The 6652-nt window shown below is 39.2% G+C and overlaps 1 long non-coding RNA gene across 1 annotated transcript; it reads right to left on the minus strand.

Moving 5' to 3' along the window:
• Window positions 1–993: 993 nt before the first annotated feature.
• LOC136240213 (uncharacterized) lies at window positions 994–6568 on the minus strand. The gene is made up of 2 exons (XR_010693744.1): window positions 6445–6568; window positions 994–1110 (listed from the first exon to the last, which is right to left on the minus strand). It is a non-coding gene; the product is annotated as an uncharacterized lncRNA (long non-coding RNA).
• Window positions 6569–6652: the final 84 nt, after the last annotated feature.

Here is a 6652-nt window from a genome sequence, read left to right on the forward strand (position 1 = left end):
GTGGAGGAAGTAGTCAATGTGAAGGAGGCTGACCAGGGTATAGAATCTCTGGCTGCAGGAGGTCTGGGGTGCAGCCCTCCAGAAGTTGCAGCAATTTTAGCTTTCACGATATCTCAATGTTTATCAGAATTAATTTATAGGTACAATTTGAATGAAATATTAACTTTTTGGTCAAAAGTGTTTAAAACATGCTGTTTTCAGTCAATAAAAATCCCCTTTCGGCAAAGATTTTAGCTGTTGACTACAGGATTAATAAACATACAGCTTTTAAAGTAGTACAAAACTTTTAGACACCTGAAAACACTTGGTATCAAAGTAAGAGGTCAGTGGTTCGATCCCTGTAATACATAGGCAAATTTTGTTTGGTTTTCAGTCTTTCAGACTACTTTTGGGAACATATTTTTGTGAAGGCTTTGACTGCTCTATGAGGGTATTTGAGTGTTCTATTAGCTAGGTGGAATTGAATTTATGATGGAAGCTCATAAACACAGGTTAAATGAAAGTAAATGACCAGTTAAATAAAGAATTGAGGTCTTTTTGAAGGAGTTCAATGTTAAACATGGACAATATTTGTCTGAAGCACTTTGTATCATCTGCAAACTCAAATAGTTGTGAAGTAATGACAGAAAACATTTCAATCATTATTTATCCTGTGATTGCATAGTTTAGCATTCAGAAAGCCCATTTAGCTAGCTTTTCACTGTTCAGATTCTTAGTTTAAATATTTCTACTGTATTCTTACCTGTAAGTTAGTTATGAATTTAGAAAATTAGTGGAAATATCTGTAATGAATAATGGATAATGAACTGCCCACCCGCATGTATTTTTGAGATCAATGAAATGGGAAACAAGGAATTTTCTTGGAGTGGTCTTTAAAAAGATGATCATTTGCTGTTACAGAGCAGAGTATCCTATAGATGTAGCTACATCATTAGCTGGTTGAACAGCGCTACCACCCATGTCTCATCAGCCCCTCCCCAACCCACAAAACAATTGTGTGATTTAAAGAATATCACGTGATACATACAGTAATTAAATTACAATTGTACACATAATGATAGTAAAAATGAAAGTTCAAGAGCCATCGGTAGTTATCTTCAAGATATTTCCCTATAAAAGTCACAATACATCAGTAATTAAAACCATTATTACAGTAATGTATGCATGCACGTAGCTACACACACACACACACACACACACGCACGCACACACACACACACACACACGCACACACACAACACACAACACACATTTGTGACTGGGCCTGCAAAAATAGGGCATGTGGGCACATGATTTTTACCTACTTTTTCAAAAATTCATCGCACATAACATTTGTACCATTATGCTATTGCAATGCAATTTTCAGCTCTTAGTACACATTTAATTGGCTTTATGATAAAAGTTTCAGAATGCAAATATTCTGTTCCAGCACTGAGATATGACTTGTAGAGTGACAGACTGTAGTTTGTGCCCACATGCCCTGTTTTCGCAGGCCCGGTCGCAATTACACACACACACGCACACGCACACACACACACAGTACAGCATGCATGGCAAATTAAAAAGCAAACCACAATACGCAGTCAAAAATTATGCAAAGCCGTGTGTTATATTAGGGCACTCCTAGAAAATTCGTTGTTTCCTATTCCCCGTCCGCATGCAGACTCTCTTCCCACACGGTCATTCATTATTGCTATCAACTGAACATTTTATTCATTGCGATTGCATAGCAGTCAGCTAGTTTAGCATTCAGAAAGCCCATTTAGCACTGTTCAGGTTGTTAGTCAAAATATTTCTACTGTATTCTTACCTGTATATTATAGTTATGAATTTCGAAAAATATATACCTATAGTGAATAATGGATATAATATAGTTATGAACCGCCAGTAAATGAAATGGGAAACAAGGAATTTTCTTGGAATGGTCTAATGGGGAGATTTACAGGCCTTTGCCCATGTCCATCATTGTACACCCAAAGTTGGCAATAGCTTGTAACATAGCTACTATAGATATGCTTGTAGGCAGCTTCACCCACACCGGAAACCTTGTCGGCTTGTTCTAACTAATACGTTAGCTACATCATACCTCCGTTTTCTTAAAATAGCTAAATGTGTGGTCAAAGAGATTTGAGGTATAATGACGTAACCTATACGTCGAGAGTTAGGATATAATTATTTCCTCTTATAAAGTACATAGACCTTCTAAAGGGATAAACTGTATAGCTACTAAGTAGAATAAGGATTAATCTAGAGACTCACGGGTTTGAATTTGAGGCCGATAGGCTATAGCTACATACATTAAACACTTCTGAGAACTAGCCCGATTATCAATTCCAATCGACAAGTAGCTAGCAACTACGTCGGTTTCCTCTAACGTGAGAAGAATCAGGACGACACCAGTGAAAACAGCATACAGGTACAATATGTTAGTGCAACCGTATATAGCTACGTAGCTAGTATTGTTATTAATGGAGTAGTTATAGTCTTTGTTAGATTTATTAAGCATATTAATCAATTTCAAATAAGACTGGCAAATGTTGGAGCAGTGTTGGATATGAACACAATCAAAGGCCACCGGCCTATAAAATCACACCACACACACACACACACACACACACACACACACACACACACACACACACACACACACACACACACACACACACACACACACACAGAGAGGCAGATCTGAGGGGTGGCCAAGGGGTGCTGTGCCCCCCCTGGCCCTTCTCTTGCCCCCCTTGGACTTACAGTACTATATTGATACCAGAAACTGGAATCATGCATTCACACTGTATTCATGCAGAAGTAGCTATAGAAAGGCAATGCGCAAATAGTATAGAATACAACAGTTATAAATGCACTTTACAGTTATACTGTACATTGTAAAGAAAGTGAGGCAAATAAATTTGAATTCTTGTGCTAAGATCGAGATAGTGAAGAATAAATTCAGATAGTGAAGAATAAATTTGAATTGATAGCATTCTTACAAAGTACACAGTGGAAACTGAAGTGTCACAAAATGTGTTATTAGTACTGTACAAAATTAATAACTGAAGATAGAGCTACAAGCAAAATTGATATCCAATAAGTATTATATAATAAGGAAAATAAGGCATTTTGATAAGGAAAATAAGGAATTTTATAGGGATCATAGAAAAAAAAGTTGGGAATGAAGGGAGGTTGCCTGAGCCTGCAGATATACTAGTGGATATTTAATCCCTAATCATGGGTATAATATAGCTAGACTGAATTAGGGATTAAATGTCTACTAGTAGCGTACGCAATCATGCATTTATCGGATTGACTCAATTGCCGGAAACGCATGTTTCAATTATCGGACGGGAGTTTTACTAATAAAAACGGTGGAATTCCGTGGTACAAAGAAGTGGAATCAAGGGGGTGTCACCACAATAAGCACTGTCCTACGATCTGCAACCGTGGTCAAAATCGATTTTTGATTTTGACCATTGACTTTCATCGAATTTTTGTCTTGACCATGGACCTGGTTCCATTTATTTTCGTTATATTTTCGTGCACTACTTACTCGCGAAGCTTTGACCGTGCTGGGAAAACAGTTTGACCATTGTTCTTCGTGAAAAATCGGTCGGTCGCAGATCGTAGTACAGTGTATATTGGAGTGACACCCCCTTGTGGAATAGTTGACAAAGACTGTTTTACGTTTGTTGAGGGTTATAATTCTACTGATAAAGGAATGGACAAAGGTTTACAGTTTATTTGACTTCTGTACTGTAGGTTTGGAGCTGTGGATGCGAGTTTACCCTGCGCCATCAGTGGTATTTGTTCTCTGTCACTTTGAGAGAGTAGACCCCTCTACTGCTTCGATGTTAGTCACCAAACAATAAAAGAAACTAGGCAAGGACTCGATGAAACTTCCACGAATAAACATGGTACGGCTACCATCGAACATGGCAGTTGAATTGGTATGCTCATAGATGACATGGTGGTTGTGGTGAAGGCAGAGGTTGGTGAGAATATAGTCCAGAATAGTGTACTACCATCAGGCCAACTAGTAAGAAGCGTGGGTACTCAATTTCATCACTGGAGTGAAGTATGCCACCATGCTATCCCTACGAAACATCTGAAACCAAGAGATCAAGAACAGTGCATGGCGAAGTATCATGTCTAGAATTGGTTGGAAGCGTGTTGTTCCACTATTTGTTACTGTACAACTGTTAAATGATGATTGTGTGTTCAATTATCAAGCAATTTGTGCATACATTCTTACTTTAAGGTTACGGGATACTGTAAACCCCACATGTACACTATCAATCATTTTTCATGATTAGAAGTTTGATTTTTCTTAATGCACTGTGATCAAATATTTATGCATTCTTAACTTTTCATTAATCGACATGGAATTCAAATGTTGTTATGGAAACATGAGTTGTTCCCATGCCAATTAGTGAAAACTGAACTAAAAATCAGACCAATGAAGAACCATGAGAACTTACTAACAATTCTAAGGTTTGAAGAACATCACTTGTGAGGGACTGACAAGAGGATTTGTGAGTAATGTGTATAGTTGCTGAAATATGACTACAATATGGCCTAAAGCAAGACACTGTGATCACAAAAATTAATTTTTAAATTTAAATTTTTGATTTTTTTTGGGGTATCACGTTTGTCATCTTTTGCTAACACCCAGCCTCTTGCCTCATATTCTGCATTCACTCATGGATATGTTTCTAAGTGGAACTACTATTTTAGCACCAATTCAGGTATCTTAGCCTTGCTTTCTCCACTTGAATCAGCTGTGCGTAATCATCTACTTCCAAAGCTAGTTCCCCATGCTGTTAGTGACATATAACGGGAGTTGTTTTGCTTTCCTGTACGCTTTGGTGGTCTTGGGATCTGTAACCCTGTGTCAACTTCTGAGGAACAGTATGGTTTTTCCAGAGCACTTTTGTAGGGCTTTGTTGATTTAGTCTTATCCCAAAAATCAGCCTTGTGTCCATCATCAGAATGACCTCTTTCGCCATCTCTCTGTCCTTAGAGAACAGTCTTTGTCTGTCCAACTGCAATCTACTATCTCTAATTGTCCCCCACCTTTGCGCTGGGCTGTTGAGTGCTGCATGGAGAGAGGGGCCTCTTCCTGGCTGTCTGCACTTCCATTGGAGCAGTATGGTTTCACCCTTCATAAAGGTGAATTCATTGATGCCGTCTATTTATGTTATGGCTTTACACCATCATTGTTACCATCGCACTGTGTGTATGGTAAGGATTTTACCTTGTCTCATGCCCTTAGCTGCCCACATGGTGCCTTTCCAATTATCCGGCATAATGAGATTTGACTGCTAGTTTGATGATGGAAGTGTGCCATGATGTCCAAGTGGAGCCTCACTTACATGCCCTATCTGGTGAGGTTATGCATCACCATTCAGCTGTGCTTGATGATAATGCCAGAGTGGATATCAGAGCATCTGGTTTTTGGAGGTGCTTACATCATCGCACCTTTTTTGATGTTCGCGTTTTAAATTCTTTTGCAGCCTCCAATCGGTCTACGACCTTGGCTGCCACTTTTCGTAGGCATGAGACTAAGAAGCGTCATGCTTATGAGGAGCGTATACGCGAAGTAGAGCATGGCAGCTTTACCCCAATAGTTTTTTCCTCCTCCGGTGGAATGGGGAAAGTAGTCACTACCACTTATAAGCATTTGGCTCAATTACTCAGTGAGAAGTGGAGTTTCCCATATTCAGTGGTGATGGGCTGGCTCCATTGCAATTTGGGGCCCTCCTTACTTTGCTCCTCCATCATGTGCATCCGTGGTTCTCGATCACGGTCTAAATGTCCTGGTGTGCCCCCGGCAATAGATCTCGCCATTGCAGAGGGGCATCTACCAGTTCACTAGGCTTCTGTAGGTTCTTTTAGGTGTCTTTTCTGTAAGCAAATTCTTTCTCTTTCCCTTTTTATGTTTTTCTTCTAGCTTGTTTTCCATAGAGACGTGTGAGTGGAAGGGAGTGCCATTAGGGACGGGAAAAAAATTAATTTTTAAATTGAGATTACAAGCACTAGAAACATTATTTCTAACAAATGGCTCCGTCAGGACCTAGACAAGAAGCCAAACTAGTAGTCTATTTATACAAAACGTTAACAACTAGTTTGACAGTCCTGAGTTTTGGTTCAGGAAAATATCGCCATTAGTCAGCATGCGCTTACAGGTGCGCCAGTTGCTAAGTGTGTTGTTTCTATGTTATCTTGTACTGTTACGTTGTTTTCTTGTATCATAGATAATATACCTTGTACCTGTCCAGTCAGCGTGCTATGATTCTCCCAACAATTTAAGCCTGTTACCAGCTGATACACAACACAACACCAAGCCCGCCTTAATTACGTAATAAAATTTTTGTTTGACAGCCGCTCAGTATCCCGTAACCTTAAAAATCGAATCCCGATTCAATACAACATATAATTATAACTCACATGGGATAGTTGTAAGGCAACCAGCTGGAGTAGCAAGGAAGACGCCAAGAGAGCGTTTATTATCCATGGGCAGGATGGTTGAATTAAAGAAGCGCTTAAACACGCGGTTGCTATGGTTATAAGCGCCTGCTTCCCGTCGCATATCGCATCCAAAATTTTGCATGGATGTCCGTTAAATTATGTGGAAATTTTGTCAAAATTTTGATGG

The sequence above is a fragment of the Dysidea avara genome, chromosome 12, assembly GCF_963678975.1.
Source record: "Dysidea avara chromosome 12, odDysAvar1.4, whole genome shotgun sequence".
In the NCBI taxonomy this organism is placed as follows: Eukaryota; Metazoa; Porifera; class Demospongiae; order Dictyoceratida; family Dysideidae; genus Dysidea; species Dysidea avara.